We start from the raw sequence: 25786 nt of genomic DNA, 5'->3' as shown, positions 1-25786 counted from the left end.
CAGCAATTGCATTTTTATACAACTATCCCCTGAAAATAGAAATAATTTAAGTACTTTCAGATGCTTGGCAATGGGAAAAGAGCATATTAAACTTTAATTTAATAATTTATAATCCACCTTTACACTCCTTGAATGTACAAGAAAAAAGTGCTGTTCCTTAATGATCACTGTGCCTGAGGTGAAACAAGAATGAGATCTTTGAATATGTGGAGTTAAAATATATATATGCGGATTTTGATGGTTTGATAAATGATATATCAGCTGTTTTGAAAAGTAATAAACCATCCATGCTAATATAAACCCCAATGACACTAGGGGTGTGCAGTGCAAAAATTTTCATTTAATTTAGTTTTCCTTATTGTTTACAGAAATTATCACTTTTATTTGATTCAAGAGCAAAATCGTTAATGGTGCACACCAGGGGCGTAGCCAGACCTCGAGGTGTGAAGGGGCCAGAGCCCAAAGTGTGGGGGGGGGGGGCACATTTTGGTCTAAACTCAAAACCAGTAAAGTCCAAATGAGAAATGAGATGAGTTCCTGGGCCAATAAGAGTCCACTCAACAAGATTTCAGATATAAACTGGTAACATCACTACAGGAACTTCCAATTATCTGTGTGCCAATTAAAAGAAAGAGAAGTCAGTCCTCTGTAACAGCTTTAAGTATAAACATTCACCATCTGCTGGCCAAACAGGAGAAATACACTTCAGACATATTTAAGAAAATATTCAATACATTTTACAAGCTTAAAACACACTGTTTCTTCACACCGCCCAGCTACCGCGTGCCCCAGGCGGCAATTATGAATTTGGCACGCTCCGAAAACATGTGATAGACAATATTTTCCATTTTCTACCTTGTGGCGCTTACCCAGCATTAAACGCCCAGGTAGCGCATGAGACCTTATGCTAAGTCAATGAGTGGCAGTAAAGTCTCAGGCCAAAAATTGATGCGCACTAGATTTAATTTTGCCGCACGTCCATTTTCTGACCCCTTTTAAAAAAGGACCTTTTTCCAGGATGAGGCAAAAACTGGCCTAGCACGCGCCCAACACATGCGCTCACACTGCTGCAGGCCACTTTTTGCCATGGCTTAATAAAAGCGCCCTTAATTGCTACTCGTGCAATCCCAGACTCAGGCATGCACATCCCCCCACGCATCCACTCAACAAAATGTGCTTTAGCACTCTGCTTAGAGCATGCACTTTTCAACTTGTTTGTTAAGATATAATTTTTTTATGGGGAAAAGATTCAGATATTTCCTAAAGAGGCTAGAGCCATGCAGCTATGATGGAACCCTTCATGAATCTGAAATCACATTCATTGGCTATAGAATGTAATTTTTTTGTTTTGTTTCATTGAATGTTTTGTTTTGTTTCATCGAGTGTTTTGATCTCACTCAAAAATAAATTATTTAGCACATAATGCTTGATTTTGTATTAGGAATAGTAATGAGGTGAGGGGATATATAGGATATAGTAAGTACTTATCACCAAGATGTACTTAAAGTATTGCCTTGGTTTTCTTTTTTGTTAGTTCCTTTCTTTTCTGTAATGTGAGTTGAGTCATAATGAAGTGTTATGTTTGTATTTTTATTTTTGTATCTGTTATTATGATATCATTTTTCTTTACATTTTCATTATTGAAATGTTTTGTAATAAATGGAAATGTTTAAAAATTACCTAATTTCAGTTTAAGTGTAACTCACCTTAAACAACCAATGAAAAGGTGTGACCTAATCTAAATAAAATAAACAGTTCAGTGGAAGATGCCCGGGCTGGATCACGTTTTAGACTGTTCCAGAGCCATCTCTACTGAGTTTAAAACAAAATTTCTCCTCTAATGCTGTTTTTTTAGATCAATTCCATTGATACTTATTTATTTATAACACAAATTAATACAGTACTTTCAGTACTTTTGTAGTATTATCCAATCAATACCCATTGCGGTAATCAACATGCTTGATGAGATGCATTTTTGAACCTTTTTTTTTGTCTTCAGGTTTACATGTTAATAATCATAGATAAGAATGAAAGAGTTGCCACCAGAGCTATGTTGAATCTGGGAGCGAAGTGGGCCCAGGGTGTGACAGGCTCTGTTTGGAAAAACATAAATTGCTTCTATGCCTCCCATTGAGGAAGAGACCCTGATGAGAGCTGGGTGGGAATGCAAGTCTTATAAGCTAGCATACATAACAATGTTATTGATAGCTGTAGATAGAGTTTATAGGGTGTTTTGTTCTGTGATGTATAAAAAGCCTGAATAATGTATAAGGGAGGGCCTGCACCCTGCACTGAGAGTCATTAAACATTTAGATATTCCTGTCTGTTATTCATAAATATTCCAGGACATGGAAGGAAAGTAATTAATGAATAGTTTTAGATTTATACATTGCTAACCATACCTGAGAATGAAAATTGAATGCAGTAGTCAAGGACTCATAAAACACACTTTTGTGCAGGATTTCGTTGGTCCTTTGATAGATAAAAAAAAAAAAGGCTTCGTGCTTTTATAGATTTTACAGTTACTAGAACAGAGCTTCCCAAATCCATGAATATGCATGAGATAAATTGCATATACTGAGTCTTCAGTGTAAGCCAATTTATCTTATGCATATTCATTGTAAATATCTTGAAATTCTGACTAGTGAGGGGAGGAGGGAGAGAGGGGGAGGTGGTTAGACAGGACATGTTTGGGGGAAACCCAAAGGAGAACTTGCCTTTGCATTACAACCTATTCTAAAAGGATTTTTTCCATGAACACAAAACAAGGCCAGCCCTTGGTGTAAAGAACAAATCTTTCTTTGATATCTGAGATTCACATATTTGTGTATGACTGATACTCATAGGCAGATCAATCAATTTGGCAACGAGCCTTCTTGTGCAATTAGTCTAGGGTTTTCCTCCCTAAGGGGCCCTTTTACTAAAGGGTGGTAGGACTCCCGCCGCATTGGCATAGTCCCGGCCTCTGCCACGCATCAATTCTGGCGCTAGAAAATGCATTTGCATTTTCTAGTGCTTGGGATTACCCAATAGTAATCATGTTGCCCCACGTGCTGCCCAGTTACTGCCAACTGAGCGCGGGAGCCCATACCGCCTTCTCAGTAGATGGTGGTAAGGGATCCCCGGGGAAATGGCTACACGACGAGTAGTTCACTTATCGCAGGGCCATTTCCCTATTTTTATTTTTTTTAAGCCTTTTACCCACTGCAATAAAAGGAGGCCTCGGGCCAAGGCGAATCCATGCACTGATGCTACTGCAAGGCCCAGAACCAGCCAAGGTGTTGCCATTGCAAGGTGATTGTCTCCATCCCCACAGAATCTGTGAATACTGCTTCCATGGCATTCCCAGCCCTATTCAGTCTAGTTGGTAAGGTATGGGTAATGGTAATGCATTTGATATACTGCTTTTCTCTGCTACAATCAAAGTGGTTTTACATAGATTAGGCAGAATATCCAAGCCAGAAATCAAGCCTGATCTTTCTGAATAGCAGGACCCAGCACTGGCACAGAGCTACCGAGCCAACATTTTTTCTTCTTGTATTTTTCTTTTCTCTCTCTCTCTTTTCTTGTTTTACATATTGGAATTCACTCCTATAGACACGTTAACAGAAACGGGGCTTGTGATGTCAGTTGCAAATTTATGCCCACTCTAGCTTTTGAAAGTTATGTTCCTATTCCTGCAGTAGTGCAGTAAAAATAAATAAATACATACATACATAAAAGAAAAAATAAATACAATAACGGATTTTTTTAAAAGATGTTTCCAAAGGTCACAATCACCTTAGAACAACATGATCAGAGGAGATCACTTACTAACAGTCTTTAAGAAAATAAATTGTGTCCCTTTTCCTTTGTGTTTTCACAATTCTTGCATTTCACTTAACATTTGTTTTCATGATTAAAAGCGGAATAAGAAAAAGCATAAAAAAAAATCTTTGCAAGGATTAACATCACTGTTCCAGCTGAGATGTCAACAATTAGGCAAAAGGACAATGGAAGCCGTACAGTTAGCATTAATTGTTCATTAAGGAGAACTAACTGTGGCAGGAAATTAGTGTATAAGGGCACAAATAGTTTGCCTGGTCGTTCCTGATACATGAGAGAAACATAAGAGATGTTCACTATGAAAACAGCTACATTTGTACTGCCTCTCTCTTTTCTTCCAAAGCTGATATAGATTTAGGATGTTCTGCATTTTTAATTGAGCAACAGCAGACTTTATTACAAATCATTTTTTTTTCTGTTCTCAAGAATATTTTTAAAATTTCTGAGTAACATAAATGACATGGAGTTCTTGTGGGGGGGGGGGGGGGGGGGAGGAAGGATGAGAGCAGTCAACCAAAGCCTTGGACTTAAAAATGAAAAACAAATTGCTATGGGGTCCTTTTACTAAGCTGTGGTAAAACCGGCCATACCGCGCCTTTATACAGGTCTTTCCCACGTGCTAAGGCCATTTTAGCCGCAGCCGTAAAATGGCCAGTTTCCTCTTTTTATATATTTACTAGCCATTAAGCCCGTTAAAACGGACGAGATTTCCAGCTACCCTCCTCACCGCCGCTCCCTCCCCCTCCATGCCAGGCCCCCTACACTGACCTGACAGCGCCTCTCACCTCCATGTGAAAGCACTGCAGGCAGCAGCAGATCGCTCTGCTGCTGCCTGCATCGCTTCCACACGGAGGTGAGAGGCGCTGTCAGGTCAGTGCAGGGGGCCCGGCACGGAGGAGGGCGGGAGCGGCAGCGGGGATGGGGGGGAGGGTGGAGGTTGGTGTGCGCGATGGTCGTTTCCAGGCGGCAGCATCCGACAGTGACTCCGACTCCGTTTCCCTCTCTGTTCCGCCCTCTGATGTCATCACGTCTTGACGTGAGGGCGGAACAGAGAGGGAAGTCTCTACTGCGCATTTGCAGGTGAGTCGGTCACTTGCCATTTATATGTTTGATGGGCATGAGCTAATGTTGGCGTTAGTGCACGGCCATTTAAAAAAAAAAAACTACCACCCATTTTGTAGGCAGTAAGGGCTCACGAGGTATTCCTGTGCTAATCAGTTAGTGCAGAAACACACGCTCTCTGCCCATTGGCATGTTCCCTGGAAAAAAAATGTTTTACTGCGCAGTTGGTATACACACATTTTGCAGTTACAGCAGGATGCCTGAGTGCGTTAACGCCTAATGCACTTTGGTAAAAGGGTCCCTATATTCACTAGGCGCCCTGTTTACTAAGGAGCGTTAGCATTTTTAATGCGCCTACAATTAGCGCGCACTCATTAACTCTGTAGGTGCCTATAGGGATATTGTAGGTACGTAGACGGTTAATGTGTGTATATGGTTAACACGCATTAAAAACGCTAATGCGCCTATAATGCAGCTTAGGAAACAGGGCTCCAGGACTGGGTAAGGCTAGAGGGTGCTCTGTGCATCCAGATGGAGATTGCTGTCAGCATTTATTCAGCATGCCACACTGATCATAGGGGAAAGGTGGGACTTAGATATCCATATGCTTTGGTTTGCAAACAGTGGTATGCAATAAATAATTTTTCTCAGAACTCAGTGTGGTATGCAGGGGTCATTTTATTTTTACTTTTAAAGCCTTCTTCCACGCTGCATGGGAGATATTTGGCTCTGTATTGTGAAGATTTACCCCTGTAGATACTGTAACTAGACACACCTTCGTCCAAGCAGAATCATATTACCACTGATATATACTAGAAGGACTTGCTCACTGAGATGTGACCCGTAAGAGAATGTACTACAGTAAGATAAGAAGAAAGGAGCCTAAGATTTGACAAACCTCAGTCAGAAGTGATGTTTTTCCTACATTTGGATTTGATAGGTACATCAGTGACATTCAGCATATAGCAGGGAGGCAATGCTATAACATAAATAGTAAATGATATTAAAAGATTTATCGCACCCAGTGCAGAATTTTTTTTTAATGTAAGATACTGTAACAATGCTGAATATACTGTAACAATGCTGAATAAAATATTTGGAAAAATGAGACTTTTTCTATACGAATTGTTGCCCAGTAACAGTTGATCTGGGTTTTCATAGAATCAGATTTATTCCTGGATGTCACACAAATTGACTGCTCTCCATTTGAAAACTCCCAGCATGTAATTTTTGTTATTTTTTGGAGCAGAGGAAGAAAGCAAGGAGAGCATAATTGCTTGTTGAAATATTATTTTATCATTTTAAAACCTCCAAATTGTTCTTTATGATGCAAAACAGAAACTGGATCATTACAGCTGATCGAAGCACTTCTTGAAACAGCTGTGGGGAAAGTGTTTTCAATTTCTTATAAAAAAAATTTTTAATTTACAGAATATAAAATCAGATCTCAGAAGGCAAACGGAAGCACCAGCATAGAGCTTTTAATATAATTAAATAGGTTCTTTAAAGTATGGGAAATGGGTTTTATAAAAACACTAGTGTTTATTCATATTTACAAACTAAGACAAATAGGGATAAAAATAAATCTTAAAATGCGTTCCTTGGATCAATGTTCTTTTATGATCCTTGGAGCAACTGGATCCATAAAACCAAATAAAACAGTGTCCATAAACTGTGGACATAGTTCTGCCTTAAAAGCCTAGCAAGATATTAAATAGGTCATCAGCGCAATAAGGGCCAGATTCACTGCTCGTAGATCACATTGGCCAGTGCTCCAAGGGTCTAATTATCCCATATTTGGTCAATAAACCATTAACATACAGCCATGGCTGTTAATAACCGTTTCATGAAAAAGTCCTGGTAATTTATGAGATCAACACCGGTTAGCAAAATGAATAAATATTTCATGCGGTAAGATTTATCCAAGAACATTTCACTTTGATGGAAGAAGAGCAATCGTGAAAAGAGGAGGAGTTGCAGTAAAAAAAAAAAGATTTTTTTTTTAAAAAGCAAGACAGAGAGGGAGATAGAGCACTTGGCCACTGGTGTCTGGGCTTAACTCGGGCTAATAAAAATTTACTTCAAATCCTATTGGTAATAAATTTGAAGGGTAGATGAGGGAGCTCGGTAAAACCTGACTTAACGTTATGTTAGTGCCATTAGCAGTATTTATATGGGTGTCATTTCACAGGATGGTTAAAGCTGATAATTTATGGGCCAGGCAATCTGAACGGCACCATGGAAGGTGTATATCTGTACCTTCTTAACCATTACAGGTTATACCTCAAAATTTCTTAATTTAACTTAAAATCTTTTGAAGAGAGAGAATGGTGACTTCATGGTTTCCAGAGAAGCATCTCTCTGATGTTCACTGTTCAGACAATATTTTATGGAAAAGCAGTTTAGAAATATGGATTAATAAATTATCATATAGCAAAAAAAAAGGTACGAAAGGAACAGCATCTTTTCTACATTTGCAAATGTGCTAGCATGCCAAGACACTGTCTGCTACATGTATGGGGGGGGGGGGGCTTTTACAAAGCGTTGGTAAGCCCAATGTGGGCTTACTGAACACAAAATCGGGACTACCGCTGGCCCAACATGGTTGCCGGCAGTAGTTTTGCCCCAAGCGTGCACCATTTCCGTGAGAAAAAAAAACCCCGGAAATGGCTTGTGTGGCAGTAACCCGGCATCATCGCGTGCTGCCCGGTGTGAAGAAGGGGGTAAGGGAACGGGGGGGGGGGGGGGTACTGGCGGAGGAGAAGATAAGGCCCAGATGAGGGGACAACCCAGATTCTTAGCTCAAGGAGTTCCACATGTCAGGAGAAGGCATAGATCATTTTACCCAGAGAGCTGGAGGCAGGGTAAAAACTATGATTCCCAGCAGCCCTTGAGGAGGTCTTACAACAGAATCAAAGACTTCTTATCCCAGCAGCCCCCGGTGGAGCCCAAGGGAAAAGCAGGTAAAGGTGAAACCCAAGACACGGTCGGTAAGCCAGGAATGGAGGGGAAGCCTCTAAGCAGAACTAATCAGGAGGAGGAGGATCAGCTGGAGAATGGGTGAGGCGAGGAGTCCATGGAATGGAAGCGTGAAGAAAAGGAGGAGGAAGTGAGGCAAGAGGAACTCATGGAGATTGTAACTCTGGCAAGATCTAAAGGTAAAAGTTTCAGATAGCAGGTAACCGCTTGGTGCGGGGTCTTAGCAAACAAGAGAAGGCAGTGGCTATCGTGGAGGAGCCAGGAAGCGACAGGGTCAAGTGGGAGGAAGCCAGGAGATAGAGCTGGCCAGAAGAGAGAGGGGACCCCTGGGAGCTCTCTGCCTCTGAACTGCTGATGGGATTTCTAAACTGCTTGTTTGAACTGCCTGTTTGGAAGTGCTTGTTTTCTTTGAACTGCTTGTTTTTCTTGGTGGAATGTTTTTTGCTTTTGGAATTACTTATTTTGAAATGCATCATTGGGACCGCTGGGATTCATGTCCTGTTGGCTTATGAACTGCATTTTTGAAGCTGTAGAGATTCCTGAACTGCTTTGCTTTTGGAACTACATTATTAAAAAGTACTTTTTCTAAACTTGTTTGTTTCTAAACTTTTTCTAAACTTGTTTGTTTTTGGGATTGCATTCTTGAAACCGCTGGGATAATTTCCCTGGCGGATATCTCGGGAGCTGTGCTGGAATAGTACTGCTGACACACCTCAGGTCGGAGTGTACACCTGGAGGATTACAGGGAGTTGTACCTAAGTGGAATATAATATAGAAAACTTGGGCCGGAGGCCAGAGTTTTCCTGAGAGGAGCAGAGGGATCCTTCACACTGATTACCACTGGGTTACCGCAGGAGCCCTTATCGCAACCTCAGTGGGTGGTGGTAAGGGCTCCTTGCTGCATGGCCACATGATAAGAGTTCTCTTACCGCATGGCCATGTTTGTCTGAGGGTTTTTTACCCACTGCGGTAAAAAGGGCTCTTTCCCCACAGCTTGGTAAAAGGGCCCCTGAATTAATGCAAGGACAAATCAAACTTGGTTATAAAGTATCACATACCATGTAAAATGAGTTTATCTTGTTGGGCAGACTGGATGGACCGAACAGGTCTTTATCTACCGTCATTTACTATGTTACTATGTTAATGGTGGTCCATTTTATTTATTTATTAGGATTTATTTACTGCTTTATTAAAGGAATTCACCCAAGGCAGTGTAAAGCAAGAATAAGTCATATATAAGCAATAGACAATTATAGCCGTAAATCTATTCAAATAACAATACAAAGTATGGGATTGTATACTACTTACAATGTCAACCCAGTACATAATAAAACATCTTAATAGACAGCATAAGGTATAAACAAAGATAGATAATATAGATAGAGTAACAGGAATAAGAAAATAAGGGGATTAATTTAAGAAAGTTTCATATGAGGTCAGAAAGGTGCTTGAATATTATCTTAGCTAGGGTAGGAGTGGATAAATACGTCCACCTATAGTTTGTGGAACCAGTGTCACTCCTTGTATGTGTTTGTGTGGTGATTCTATAAATAATTACAAGGCATAAGGAAAAATGTGTGGAGGAAAAGACCTCAGAACCCCTTAGCTTCCCAACTTAGGGGCCATTTTAATAAGTCGCGGTAGGCTCTACATGTGTGTAGCGTGTGCCCAAATGAGACTACCGCCAGGCCAGCGCACCTCCTGGTGGTAATTTCAGATTTGGCATGTGCCCATAATGCCTGAATGAATTATTTCCTCCCATGTGTGCTGTTTCTGGCTGTAATTGGCAGTTGGCGTGTGCCGACCGGTCACTGCACAAGTAGCATATGACCCTTACCACTAGATCAATGGGTGGCATTAAGGGCTCAGGCCGGTTTTAGACGTGCGGTGGTTTCAGTTTTATCACATGCCCTTTTCCCATCACATTAAAAAAAAACAACCCTCTCCTCTTTCCTCTACACATTAATTGACTTGTTTGCTTTATTTTTTGTCTACTAGATTGTAAGCTCTTTGAGCAGGGACTGTCTTTCTTCTATGTTTGTGCAGCGCTGCGTACGCTTTGTAGCGCTATAGAAATGCTAAATAGTAGTAGTAGTAGTAGTAGTTTTGCAGACACGGTCAAAACTGGCCCGGCATGTGCCTAATACATGCGCCTACAGTGCCACAGGGCAATTTTTATTGAGGTTTAGTAGAAGGTCCCCTTAATTATTGGTGATTCACATATCGCCGCCAACATACTACAACCAATCATTAACCAAAAAACCTCTGCAACCTAATATATGCCAAACTTGGTGCAAATCATGTGCAAAGCTTATACAAAACAAACTCTAAAAAATCTTGATACTTTCGTATATACTTCTTAAGCAGGAAAAAGAGGAAACACATCTCTCTCCATTAGATCCTAACATAGACCCGTTTCACCTATGGCTTCATCAGGGGATCTGGCAGTGCTTTAATATTAGTGAGTGCTCCTCATTCCGTTTTGCAAAACCTACTAATGTTTTGCTATTAAATGTTGCCATTAGTGCACGGCCATTAAGAAAAAGTCAGCAAGCAAAATAGGTTGTGGTAAGGGCTCATGTGCTAATCCTGCGCTAATCAGTTAGTACATGACAATGTAGATGAGCTGATTAGTGCAAAAATGTCCACTCTCCATCCCCAGAGAATGGTTTATGCGCACACATTCAGAACTTACCGTGGGGTGCCACAGCAAATCCCAAGGTAGCCCTTTTAAAACGGCCCTTTTAAAACAGCCCAGAATACTGCAGCCAGACTCATATTTGGAAAAAACAAATATGAACGTGCGAAACCTTTAAGAGAGAAACTTCACTGGCTCCCACTCAAGGAACGCATTGAGTTCAAGATCTGCACGACCGTACACAAAATTATTCATGCAGATGCCCCGCTATACATGCTAAACCTAGTGGACCTATCTCCTAGAAACGCCAAAAAATCAGCCCGCAAATTCCTCAACTTGCACTTCCCCAGCTGTAAAGGGATTAAATACAAGCAAGCATACGCCAAGTCCTTCTCGTACAGGAGCACACAGCTAAGGAACGCACTACCCACAGCCCTGAAAACCATGGATGATCTAAGTAACTTTTGCAAATCTTTGAAGACACATCTCTTCAACAAAGCCTACAAAGAGAACCCTTAACAACACAAATCACCACACAAAGCCTACAAAGAGAACCCTTAACAACACTAATCACCACACAAACCAGCTTATAATTGAAAAAGAAAAACGCCTATATTGCGACCCAAATCGGGAGAGAGACGTTTATCTCACAAAAACGAATAAATCGGTATAATGGAAAGGCGATTTTGGACGTTTTCAACTGCACTCCATCGCGGAAGCGTACAAAGTTGACGGGGGTGTGTTGGAGGCGTGGTGAAGGTGGAACTGGGGCGTGGTTATCGGCCAAGGAGAGATGGGCGCCTTTTGCCGATAATGGAAAAAAAGTATGCGTTTGTAGCTAGAATTTAGGGCACTTTTCCTGGACCCTGTTTTTTCACGAATAAGGCCCCAAAAAGTGCCCTAAATGACCAGATTACCACCCGAGGGAATCGGGGATGACCTCCCCTGACTCCCCCAGTGGTCACTAACCCCCTCCCACCACAAAAAATGATGTTTCACAACTTTTTATTTTCACCCTCAAATGTCATACCCACCTCCCTGGCAGCAGTATGCAGGTTCCTGGAGCAGTTGTTAGGGGGTGCAGTGGACTTCAGGCAGGTGGACCCAGGCCCACCCCCCCTACCTGTTACAATTGTGCTGCTTAATGCTTAGTCGTCCAACCCCCCCAAACCCACTGTACCCACATGTAGGTGCCCCCCTTCATTCCTTAGGGCTATAGTAATGGTGTAGACTTGTGGGCAGTGGGTTTTGAGGGGGATTTGGGGGGCTCGACACACAAGGGAAGGGTGCTATGCACCTGGGAGCTCTTTTACCTTTTTTTTTTTTTTTGTAAAAGTGCCCCCTAGGGTGCCCGGTTGGTGTCCTGGCATGTGAGGGGGACCAGTGCACTACGAATCCTGGCCCCTCCCACGAACAAATGCCTTGGATTTATTCGTTTTTGAGCTGGGCGCTTTCATTTTCCATTATCGCTGAAAAACAAAAAAGCCCAGCTCACAAATTGTCGAATAAAACATGGACGTCTATTTTTTTTGAAAATACGGTTCGTTCCGCCCCTTCACGGACCCGTTCTCGGAGATAAACGCCCATGGAGATAGACGTTTTCGTTCAATTATGCCCCTCAAAGCCTACAAAGAGAACCCTTAACGACACAAAATCACCACACCAACCCTCCCAGATACCAAAATACACCTTTAACACTACCCTATCGATCACCTTCTTTGCTTATCACTGATTGTATCTAAGATCCTGTCATGACTATGTCATAACAACACTCTGTAAGCCACATTGAGCCTGCAAATAGGTGGGATAATGTGGGGTACAAATGCAATAAATAAATAAATAAAACGGAATGAGGAGCACTCACTAATATTAAAGCACTGCCAGATCCCCTGATGAAGCCATAGGTGAAACAGGTCTATGTTAGGATCTAATGGAGAGATGTGTTTCCTCTTTTTCCTGCTTAAGAAGTATATACGAAAGTATCAAGATTTTTTAGAGTTTGTTTTGTATAAGCTTTGCACACGATTTGCACCAAGTTTGGCATATATTAGGTTGTGGAGGTTTTTTGGCTAATGATTGGTTTTAGTCTATTGGCAGCGATATGTGAATCACTGATAATTAAGGGGACCTTTTACTAAACCGCAGTAAAAATTGCCCTGTGGCACTGTAGGCGCGTGTATTAGGCACGTGCCGGGCCAGTTTTTACCGTGTCTGCAAAAAAGGGTTGTTGTTTTTTTTAATGTGATGGGAAAAGGGCATGTGATAAAACTGAAACCACCGCACATCTAAAACCGGCCTGAGCCCTTAATGCCACCCATTGATCTAGCGGTAAGGGTCACATGCTACATGCGCAGTGACCGGTCGGCACACGCCAACTGCCGATTACTGCCAGAAATGGCACATGGGAAGAAATAATTCATCCAGGCATTATGGGCACATGCCAAATCTGAAATTACCACCAGGAGGTGCGCTGGCCTGGCGGTAGTCTCATTTGGGCACACGCTGCACACATGTAGAGCCTACCGCGGCTTATTAAAATGGTCCCTAAGTTGGGAAGCCAAGGGGTTTCTGAGGTCTTTTCCTCCACACATTTTTCCTTATGCATTTAAATTGTTTATAGAATCACCACAACTCCTCTGTTGTTGTTTTTCTATTGATATATATCCAGTGTGTTTCTTCTAGCAAAAAAGGTGCCGGTACTCAAATGTCAGGCCACCCTTCAGGGATGAGGTGATCACTGAGGGACTCACCCCACAATAGCCAGGACCCCTGCAACCAGTCACAAGGCAGAATTGGTGTGTAGAGCCTGAGCTCTTTCATTAAAACTTGGGGACCATGGGCCAATTTCAGCACACAATGGAAAAGGTACCAGTACTCAGTACCCCCAAGTACCCCCTCAAAAAAAGCCCTGTATATATCATTTGTGGAGGATTTCCAGCTTTTTTGATGACACAACATTAGTGTATGGCCATTCATTCAGAAAATGGAAAATGAGCCATTTTCTAGCAGCGGTAAAAATGGTCTTAGCATGCAGGAAAGACCCAAGTAATGGCACACTAACCAGCTCATTTTCAAAAGTGATCACCAGCCATCTTCTGACACAAATCGGGAGATGGCCGGCGATCTCCTGAAACCGGCCAAATCGGTATAATCGAAAGCCGATTTTGGCTGGCGCCAACTGCTTTCTGTTGCGGAGCCGGCGAAACATCAAGGGGGCGTGTCAGTAGGGTAGTGAAGGCAGGATGGGGGCGGGACGGGGGCATGCTCATGAGATGGCCGGCTTCGCCCGATAATGGAAAAATAAGCCAGGCTTGTCAAGCATTTTGCCGGCTTTACTTGTTCCCTTTTTTTTATTACCAAGCTTCAAAAAGGAGCCCCTACTGACCAAATGACCACCAGAGGGAATCGGGGATGGCCTCCCTTTACTCCCCCAGTGGTCACCAACCCCCTCCCACCCAAAAAAGAAACAAAAAAAACCTTTTTTGCCAACCTCTATGCCAGCCTCAAATGTCATACTCAGCTCCCTGATAACAGTATGCAAGTCTCTGGAGCAGTTTTTATTGGATGCAGTGCACTTCAAACAGGTGGACCCAGGCCCATCCCCCCTTACCTGTTACACTTATGGTGGTAAATGGGAGCCCTCCAAAACCCACTGTACCCACATGTAGGTGCCGCCCTTCACCCCGTAGGGCTATGGTAATGGTGTAGAGTTGTGGGGAGTGGGTTTGGGGGGGATTTGGGGGGCTAAACAACCAAGGGAAGGGAGCTATGCATCTGGGAGCTATTTCTTTTTAATATTTAGAAGTGCCCCCTAGAGTGCCCGGTTGGTGTCCTGGCATGTGAGGGGGGCCAGTGTATTACAAATGCCTTGGATTTGGCCGGGTTTGAGATGGCCGGCATTATTTTCCATTATGGCCGAAAACCGATGCCGGCCATCTCAAACCCGGCGAGCTCTGACATTTGGCCGGGCCCAACCGTATTAGCGAACAAAAAGATGGCCGGCCATCTTTTTCGAAAATACGGTTGGCTCCACCCACTTACGGCGCCGGCCCCAGAGATGGCCACTCATAGATATGACCGACGCCGTTCGATTATGCCCCTCCACGGTCACTTTCTACCGCAACTTTGTAAAAGGACCCTGTGGTAAAAAAAAAAAAAACACTACGACCATTTTATCTGTTAAAAGAAAAAGTGTGCATTAGATTTTAACATAGCAATTGCCATCAAAAATTGGTAATGAGAGGGTTGTTTTGCTACCTTACCTTATAAATACATTGAATGTAGGTGAGAAATGACCTTTTCTTGCTTAAAACATTGAGATCCCAAAGCCCATGCTCAAATTTCCGATCTCTCAGCCAGAAATGTAACCTGCAACTGCTGCACACAGAGCCCAGCCTAAAATCAATAATCTTTTCACTAAAGCATTTTAGCCTTTTTTATATAGTGTCTCATATAAAAGTTTTATGTGCACAGAAAGTTCAGAAGTGGGTGTAAAAAATGTTAGGTATAAGGTGACGATGCCTAAGTAAATTACAAACTTGAAGCTGTTTGTGATATCTTGGGGGAGTGGGAGTTATATTGATGAGTTTTTATTGATTTACCATCATTCCCAGGGTGGACATTTTCTGGTCTATTATACCACAGTCGTATCATATTCCCCTTGCAGTACTAAAGAGGAAATATGGACAGCCTGACCTTGGCAATATGGAGATAATGAAATATCCTTAATGATCCTTTAGAAAAGATCTTACAAACCGACTCCACACTGTGTATCTCGTCTTTTCTAATTTTAGAAACGATTTCTTTCCCTCTTAAGCAAGGCGCAGACTTGCTCGAGTTCAGCAAGCACACAGGATTTTAGCACGCATCTTAATCACAGACTGTTTTGGGTTAAAGTTAACAGAGGCTGACAACCTTGTTACCTGATAAACAAGATTTTCATTAACCCTGCTGGAATTTCTGGCAGAGAGCCGAGTCCTTCCACTGCTTCTGGAGAAATTAGAATCTCTCCAAACAGGAACTGGCATGGCAACCTAAGTCTTTATACTTATATTGGTTCACTATCTGCGATGTTTTCCAGTATGGTTATGTTATCTTTTAGCTTAGAACGTACTGTAGAACCCTGACTCTAAACCCATTCCTTGCAGCTGGTCAAATTTTCAGAAGGTTCACAAGAAAAAATGTATGAGATGCATTCACATGTACTACCTGCAGTGTATGCGAATGTAACTTATGCATAATCATTATGGATAGCCTGAAAACCAGAGGGGCCTGCCACAGCCTGAGAATCAGGTTGAGACCCATCGCAATAGACACATGAAGTTTTCTTATCACTGATCCTTATGGATGAGATATATTTGCTCAATCTTTTATTTCTCATTACATACAAACTTGAAATAACAAATTGTTGATTGTAAAGTATTTGGAATCTGACCTGAAACCGATTGCCAAAGGTCCAGCCTCGCACTAATATCCCAGGTTATGTACAAACAGTGCTGAACAACTGGCAGAAATAATTTTACAGTTGCAATGAGGTTCGCTTCTCCACCCCCCCCCCCCCCCTCCCCGGAGCCTGCTGTAGTGCAGGGATTCTCAGCCCAGTACTCATAAATGTGCATGAGATAGATTTGTATGTATATCTTTTAGGCCTTTTTTCTGTGGTACAATTAAAGTGGTTTACATATTACATACAGGTACTTTCTCTGTCCCTAGCGAGCTCACAATCTAGGTCTTGTACCTGGGGCAGTGGAGGGTTAAGTGGCTTGTCCAGGGTCATACGGAGCTGCAGTGGGAATTGAACCCATTTCCCTCACTGTACTAACCATTAGGCTTCTGCTCTACTCATGCTCATTGAGGAAATCTATCTGGGCTGAGAATTATTTGTAGTGGGATGTTGCCACTTCTTATGTGGCCAATGATACAAAGCCAAGCATGAGGCCTACCAGTTTCCACCAGAAATGTATATCTAATTTTTCCTTATCATTTAAACCTATCGCTTGGTTTGGCACATGGAAAGAGGCATTTTATTTCTCCTTCAGCTTTGCTAGTCTGTGGCAGTCAAAGGACTGCAAGATATTCTTCAAACTCCAGTGGCTGAGCCATACGCCCCGCTTTCCCCAAATACCTTTTGAAATATGAGGTGAAAAACTGCTATGCCATTTATTTGGCTCAGAAATTTAGCAGAGAAAAGACTATTTCATTTTCGGTGGGGGGGGGGGGGGGTTCTGCATACTTGTGAGACTTCCTTAACTTCTGTATTTAATTTAATTTCAATTTAACAATTTATGTACTATCATTCTATTTAACTCCATTCTAATTAGGACAGGGATGCTGTTTCCTATTTTTACAGAAGTGCTTTGAGCTTATTTATTGGGGATGTGCATCTTCTCTGCCTCCCTGGGCTTTATCATACTTTAGGAATGGAATATTCTTATTTGCCAAAGTCAACAACAATCTTTCTACTGGAAGAATTTCTAAGTCAAAATTTTTGGATGACTCAAGTCCACACCCTTAAGTTATCCAAATTTGATAATATGTATGCTGCTGGTTACTAGATGGATGCATTTTGCTATATGTTCTCCTTTGTTTTGAGAACTTTTGACTTCTACTTATTTGCAACTCAACCTGTTGCTTAGGTTGGGTAGTGATCACCTGCTTAGCTTTAGGGGCTACCATATATTGAGCCTCCTGAGGTTGTTTCTAGTAAACTCTTTTGTGGCAATGAAATGCGCCTAGCAGAGGTGGTCAATATGAAGGTTTGAATTGCTGAGAGATGCTGAGGAGTCGAGCAATCATCTAATCCTCAGTATCTGCTACTCCACTGTTTCTTTAACTTTCTCGCCAAAGAACAAGTCTCCAGTACAAAGAACATCTGCAAACCTATTGTGGATGTCTTCATGCAAACCTGAAGCATGCAACCATGCTAGCTGAACTTCAATTACCAAAGCAGAGGTTCTAGTCAATGTTTTTCAAAGGAATCATGAGCCGTCCTGAGAAGTGTACCATATTGATCACCTTTTGCTAATATGGAATCTAGCTTCTCCTGAGGTTATGTAGAAAGAGCCAGTGAGAAGGTTTACATCTTGTGAAAGGTGATTTGTATGGTACTGTACCATGTAGAGCTGGTGAGCATAGTAAAATAGTAAATGACGGCAGAAAAAAACCTGTACGGTCCATCTAGTTTGCCCAACAAGATAAATTCATTTTACTTGGTATGAGATAACTTTATATGTATACCCGAGTTTGATTTGTCCTTGCTATTTTCAGGGCATTCCATGTATCCACCACCAGGGCCGCCGAGAGGGGGGGCAAAATTCCCTGGGCCCGGGCCTCCAAGGGGGGCCTGGTGCCGGGGTCAGGCCGGCGGCACTGCAGTCCCTGGTCTCACCTGCCTGCCTCCTTGGCTCCGGGCCCCCTGCATTCGAAGCGGCAGTCACAGATTGCCTCCCTTCAGGCCTTCCTTCCCTGTGTCCTGCCCTTGTGGAAACCTGAAGTTACATCAGACAAGGGTGGGACACAGAGGAAAGGCCAGTAGAGAGCCGATCTGCGACTGCCGCTTTGAATGCAGGGGGCACGGAGCTGTAGAGGCAGGCAGGTGAGACCGAGGACTGCAGCGGCAGGGGGAGCGACGGGGGGTGGCAGCAGCAGGGGGGCGGAGGCGGGGCGACCTTGCTCCAGGCCCGGCCTAGTCTCTCGGCGGCCCTGTCCATCACCCTCTCCATGAAAAAATACTTCCTGACATTACTTCTGAGTCTGCCCCCCTTCAACCTCAATTCATGTCCTCTAGTTCTACCACCTTCCCATCTCTGGAAAAGCTTAATTTGCGGATTAATAACTTTAAAATATTTGAACGTCTGTATCATGTCACCCCTGTTTCTCCTTTCCTCCAAGGTATACATGTTCAGGTTGGCAAGTCTATCCTCGTATGGTTTGCACCACAAATCCCATACCATTTTTCTAGCTTTTCTTTGCACTGCTTCCAGTCTTTATACATCTTTAGCAAGATACAACCTCCAAAACTGAACACAATACTCTAAGTGGGGCCTCACCAATGGCTTGTAGAGAGGCATCAACACCTCCTTTCTTCTGCTAGTTATACCCCTCTCTATACAGCCTAGCATCCTTCTGGCCACAGCCGCCACCTTGTCACATTGTTTCTTCACTTTCAGATCCTCGGACACCATCACCCCAAGGTCTCTTTCCTGAGTCGAGCTTACTAATCTCTCCTCTCCTGTCTGGTATGTCTCTTTTGGGTTTCTGCACCCCAAGTGTATCACTCTGCACTTATTGGCATTAAACTTTAACTGCCAGGCCCTTGACCATTCTTCTAACATTTGGAGATCCCTTCTCATTGTTTCTACTCCCTCCAGGGTATCCACTCTATTGGCTATCTTCATGTCATCCGCAAAAAGGCAAACTTTTCCTTCCAACTTTTCAGCAATATCTCTCACAACTATTCCTGCAGAAAGCTTAGCCTTTTGGAATATTTTCTTTCCATTATGGTCCATTAATCTAGAATACTTTCCAAGGGAGTATTAGAAAAAAAAACTCTGAATTCCATAGTGCTGCTTCTACTACTACCAAAGTGTGATAGCTGAACTTTATTAAATTCTAAAGATGACTGCACTTTATACTTCATATCCTACTGTTTAGAGACAGGTTAAATAGTATGTTCTAAAATCTCTTTTCTAAGTGTTGATCCTTAAGCATACCATTGACAGTTATAGCTATTGTTTTAGAGGCTTTTTATATATATTAAAAGGCCAACGATATCTGGGCTTCATTTTCTGTTGAAGGTAAAAGAGAACCTGTTTAGTCAGTTTACAGACAAACTTTGAATATGAATTGTCTTCGTATGGGGACTCATTTCTTGATGGTGAACGAGAAGGGGCAGAAGGAATTCCTGTAGATTCCTCCTCTTCCCCTTCATAGAAGATCTAGTAGGCCCTAAACATAAGACAAAAGTGAATCTGAAGAGGATGGAGGAAGGGAATGAGTTGGTTCGTGCTCAGAGCCTGATGAGAACAATAAGGAGACAAAAGGAACCAAGCAGGATGCCCTCGGCACAAAAGTAAAGCCAGAGGAGTGTGATGGCAAAATCATAGCAGAGAAGAACATGAGATGCATCTATGAGATATCTCTTCATAAAAAAAGAAGGAGAATGCTCAGATGGCTAAAAAGATTTCAATGAGGTGGTTTCATCTAGTACTCTAACCAGTACTGGCATATCATAAGTAAGGCATTGCGCAGATGACTTCACAGTAGTAAGACAGTCTGCACTGATGAAATTCTTTACAGCATTGAGTGGCCACATCAAAGTGGTACTGTCACTGCACTGATGTTTCTTTGCCTCCTCTTACTGAAATAAAAATGTATGCTGTTCTGCTCACATTTCATCATTTTTGGCTGGAGTTGATGCAAGCAGCCTCTGGTCAGGCATCTGCAGGCACTCAACAAACAGCTGCCTTGTGACCACAAATACCTCAAGGGCATCAACTGTTTGGGCAAAATGGACTGTTAAGGTCACTGTGTCAACAGGCTGAACGTTTCTCCATGGAAAAATTCTCAACTAGACTGTGCAGGAGTAGAGGATTTCTGCACAGAAGCCTTTTTTGTGAGACTTTCTCAGAGAAACTTCTTTTCAACATCGATTTAGACAGTCTCTTCATGCTCTTGGTGACATTTGAGCAAGGTGCTTACAGTCCTTTTGGTCGAGTTAGGACTGAGGCACATTTACTATGGCACTCATTTTTGAAGCTTATGAATGTCTAAAAAGGTCAAAATGGCAGGCCATGTGCTTGAAACATTGAAATCCTAATTTTGCAAAGGAAGAATAGGGATAGCCAAAACTGCAGTACATCCAAATAGCAAATGAGTATGCTGTCAGTGTGTTTTGGGTGGGACTAGGGAGGTCCTGAAATCTGGACATCCAATAGAAATAACCAAAGGGGAAGAAATGTTCATGTCTTAAAAACAAAAGTCCTTCAGGAACATCCAGGTTACAGAAGGGTGCTCTAATTGACACTTCATTAATACGCCAGTGGTTGTTCTCCCCTAAAAATAAAACCAGAATGGGATGCCAGTCTCCAAAAGCTTCACATATTATGGGCATTCTTAGAGCAAAATGCAGGTCTGAGGAATAGAAATGAACAGTAACACAAGGGACCCAGGTTCAAATCCAAATTCAACTATTTTATTATTATTATTATAAGCCCTCCAGAATCAGAAGATATCTACTGTACCTAAATATATAAGCCACCTGCAAGTCTGAAGGCTATTGAAGTGGTGTGCATTCAGGTACAGTAAGTATTTTTCTGTTCCTGGAGTGCTCATAATTATAAAAACAAAGCATTAAAGTGGGATTTGAACCTGCGTCCCTTGGTTTACAGCCTACTGCACTAACCACTAGGTTAATCCTCTGAACTGCAGGAACATCTGTGTGGCCATTTTCTAAGAATGCTGCTATAAATACGTCCATGTCCCTTGTTTTCCTCCCTGTTTAAATGTTTCCGTTTTTAAATTAGACGTTTATGTTGGACGTTTTCAGAGCATGAATGTCCATATCTCATATTCAGGCTGAATCCTGTTTGAAAATAAAAGGGAATGGGATTTGCTATACCACCTTTCTAAACTTACAATCAAAGTGATTTACATATTATATACAGGTACTTATTTTGTACCTGGGGCAATGGAGGGTTAAGTTACCTAGAATCACATGGAGCTGCAGTGGGAACTGAACCTGGTTCCCCTGGTTCTCAGGCCACTGCATTGACCATTAGGCTACTCCTCCACTCCAAGTGAGATGGACATCTGTTTGGGACATACTTTTGAAAATGCCCCTCCCCATGTGTCAAAGTTCAGGATTTGTCATGTTTCATTTAAAGGCAAAATCCAAACAGGATATATAGCCTTCTTTCCCTTATAAAAAATTGTAAGGAAACAAGACAAAAACAGCGGTGAAAACAAAATAATTTGGGAGAGTTGTGTTTCAACATGTAATTAAACTGTGGAATTTGTTGCCAGAGAATGTGGTAAAGGCGGTTAGCTTAGCAGAGTTTTAAAAAGGTTTGGACAGCTTCCTAAAGGAAATGTCCGTAGACCATTATTAAATTGGACTTGGGGAAAATTCACTATTTCTGGGATAAGCAGTATAAAATGTTTTGTACTTTTTTGGGATCTTGCCAGATATTTGTCACCTGGATTGGTCACTGTTGGAAACAGGATGCTGGGCTTGATGGACCTTTGGTTTGCCCCAGTATGGCAATACTTATGTACTTATATCTGTTCAGCTGAGTAGAAAAAAAAAGATGAAACTAAGGAGACCACTGCACAAAGGGCGGGAGGGAACACGCATGTTCATAACATTATATTCAAGTTCTGAGCTCTAAGGGAGCAGTTCTTTCCAAGCACCATCAGACGCCATCACCCATTTGTGTGCCTGACTCAGTCTTGCTTGTCAATGAGAAGACAATTAGTTTTAATATCTAACCACAGACACTCTGATAAATGTACGTCAAGTAATTAGATTGGTCAAGTATGATCACATGATCAAGTTGAGAGCTCAACATTACTGCACAGGAAATTCAAACTGAATATCTACTCACTGGTAATATTTACTGTTTAGCAAATGAGTTAGCAAAGGGCATTTATCTGGAGTGGTTCGTGCCTGCTCTTTATTCAATGTTATTGACAGAATCTTAGCAATTTCTTTATTTATTCTATAACATTTTTAAGGGGCAGCTTTATGTTCTGAAGCAATCAAAGGAGCTTATCAGGAATGTCACTGTTAATCTGGGAAATAAAAGATATGAGAACAAGTTGCCGAAAGGTTGAGTTTCCCTGGTGTTCATAATTATGTCTATTTATTTGCTCATGTATAAAGAATTTGAGATAGCTGTGTTAGTTCACTTGGATATGTTAAAACAAGTTACTTGCCCATAGGTCTATTAAGAGTGCAATAAAATGGTATCACCTACAACTTGTCTGGGGGAAATGGGTAATAGAGTAATTATAACATATAAAGCAGTGGTTTCCTACCTGTCCTAGAGGGACACCTAAACACGATATCTGTCAGGACTATGCATGTGAGATGGTGCATACATTGGACACCCAGTATATGCTAATGTTTTGCATATGTATTCATTGTAGTTATCCAGTTAGGTATACCTACATGATACAATTAGGAAATACTTAACTCAGCTTTTATTCCACTGACACAAAATAAGGAAAGAAAAGCAGGAGTATATCAGGTCCTCATCAGAACCAAAGGTTTCAGCTACACGTCACACAAGAACTTGTTAATACCTTTATTATGGGATAAAATTTATTCATGATATTAAAGACATCACATTTCTGCCCCAGTGTCACATTTTAGATGTAGCGTAGATAAATGATATATCGGTGTAGGAGATCTACACAAAACCATTAGTAACCATGACGTTTTGACGTCAGATTTTAAAAAATTCCCAAGTAATCTTTTTGATTTATGAAAGAGTGTCCAGGTTCATCGAGGCTGATTTCAGATTTATCACAGCCTGGTTAGAATTATTAATGATTTTCAATTTGTAAATCTGATGCCAGCATGTCCAAGTGCTCCCAGCAAAATCACAGAGAGCTGACAGGGGAGATTCTGCTCAATCCAAGGCTTGGATTTGTAGCAAGATGGGGTTTTTTTTTCCTCATTAAGTATTTCTTGTGTAGAGCAAGGTGAAAAAAATTGTCTTTTGGACATTCAATTAAAATTCAAATAACAGATAAACTATATTAGGTTCATGGCACTTTCTTGCAGAAATAGTATATGTTGCATTATAATATGGTAAGGCACCATGGGAGCATATTGATGGGTTCAGCCCAGAGAAGAAGGATATGAAGAGGTTCCAACCGATTTTTTTATATTCCTGTTAGAACCTTTGCATTAGTCTGTGTTTTATGTAATTAATACTGCTAAGGAAGAACTCTGCTTTGATGAACTTTGTGAATTTTCAACCAGCTAGAGACTGCATACATCTGTATAGATAACTTTTTTTGTAGATTGACAGGGGGTTTTTAGTGGTCTGACCATATAAATTAAACTGCTGAATATATCATCCTAACTTTATAAGGATAAAGTTACATCTGAAAGTTCCGCAGTCTAAATGTAATAGCTAAGTGATAAGGAAAGTGGCTGAATTATAGCCACTATCTATATACCTTAGGACCTATTCCAAACACTGTGGACCCTTCTCTAACAGCAGTATAAATGTTGACCATGAAGAGGATGTTCTATAATAGGGTGCCTGGGATAAGAAGGTAAGCAGGCATCTATTCAGGCCTATTATATCGAGAATCCTAGCACTAGTGGCAGAAAAATGGGCTTCTACTTAAGACATGATCATGTACCTCCACCCTATGATTGGTGTAAATGCTTCTGTCTAGATCAGGGGCGTATCTGTAATGGGGCCAATGGGTGCTTGGCCCCCGTACATTTGGCCCTGGCCCCCGCTACCGCCGCCAACCCCCCTGTGCCGCCAATGGAAGCCTATGGGGGGGCGAAAAACGGCCCCCGCACTTCGGGCTCTGGCCCCCCCTACCAGGGAAAGTCAGATACGCCCCTGGTCTAGATATTAACCAGAATACACATAAATTACAGAATAATATCATTTACACATGTATTTGTTTACTCTACCCATGTTCACACCCACCGGCAAAGTACACACCATCAAAACACTAGTCAATATTCTATAAAATGTCATTTATGTACTTCGGCGGCTATTTATGAACATTTCTGCCACCTAAAACCAAGCGACTCCTTATAGGACTACCCCTGAAGCCACTTTTGTGGCCAGAATTTATAGAAATCAGAATGGGGATGGAGAACAGGTCTTGGGGCAGGGCCAGAGATTGGATTGTTTATTCCCCTCCAATCAAAAAGGCATTCTGCTGCCCTGCCAAAATGCATATTGGCCTGGTATTTAAAAATAAAAGTCCCTATGCAGTGAGCATTAATTGCCATCCACATAGGAGGCGATTCTCTAGCAGGGCACCTGGTACTAGAAGTCTATTCAATAAAGAAATGTAGGCGCCTACTTTCCATTATAGAATACTAGCTAACTGGCTATTACATCTAGGTGTGAACACTTAGGCCAGCCATAGATCTGGTTTGGTAGCACATAATGCAGCAGATAGTCACATAACTTAACTGTAATCTTTAAGTTAAATTAGTGTGGTTCTCAACCTTCCTTCTGTTGTGACAATGTTTGTATATGTGACACACCGACACTAAAATTCCACAGCTGAGCAAAGCACGCCTAAATAGTTCATTGTTTAATTATAAGTTTAGTATGAATTTGCTCACCCCATTTCAAAAAGAGGTATGTAACACATCAGTTCCAGATTTCTCATATGTCATACAACAAAAGAAATATATGTACAAATTTTGCTTTGAGCTCAGTCATAGCAACACAGAATCTCCCCCCACTGCCAGTTAATACAAAGCAACACAAAAACCTGTAAATATGCTACTCGAAAACTATATAGCAAACAGAATCTATGGACAGCAGACATGCAGCGTTTTCAGTTGGGACTAGAGGCAGGAGTTATTATTGGGGACAGTGGGGAAGCAGAAATAGGGAGCAGTTGTGGGGATTTCAAGAACCTGATTATCATGATGGTCCTCCCAGCTTGCAGGCTGTGATGACTGCAAAGGAAATAGAGGCTTGCTGTCTACACCAAATGTTTTGTGACACACTTCCCATCTCCTTTCGGACACAGTGGTTGAGAACCACTGAGTTACATGTTAATTTGGGATCCACCCATGCTCCGTCTCTGTTGATACCCCACTTGGAAATACATGCTATGTAAGCTGAAGATGTATTTGCAAAATAGCACTTAGGCGGTACGTTGGCATGTGTGCACATGTGCTTAGTATTCTAAACATTTATGCATATAACACATGCATAAATATTAACTCCTATTATACAAAATTCTCCCAATAATGGGTCCCAATTATTTGAATTTATACATAACATTTTGTGATTGTATTTTTAATGATCATCTCAATAAATATCATTGTATTGTTTATATTTAATTCCTGTTCACTTAGGGATCCCTTTACTAACCTGCAGTAAAAAGCGGGCATTAGTGCACCTTTATGCAAGTCTTTCATACATGCTCAGGCCATTTTTCTTGCAGTCAGAAAATTGGCCAATTTTACATTTTCCCAATTAATGTCCATGCACTAAGGGGCCCTTTTACAAAATGGCGGTAAGCCCAATGCGGGCTTACAACATGCTAATCTGGAGCTGC

Source organism: Microcaecilia unicolor, chromosome 6, assembly GCF_901765095.1.
Source record: "Microcaecilia unicolor chromosome 6, aMicUni1.1, whole genome shotgun sequence".
In the NCBI taxonomy this organism is placed as follows: domain Eukaryota; kingdom Metazoa; phylum Chordata; class Amphibia; order Gymnophiona; family Siphonopidae; genus Microcaecilia; species Microcaecilia unicolor.
This window is presented reverse-complemented; position numbering follows the sequence as displayed.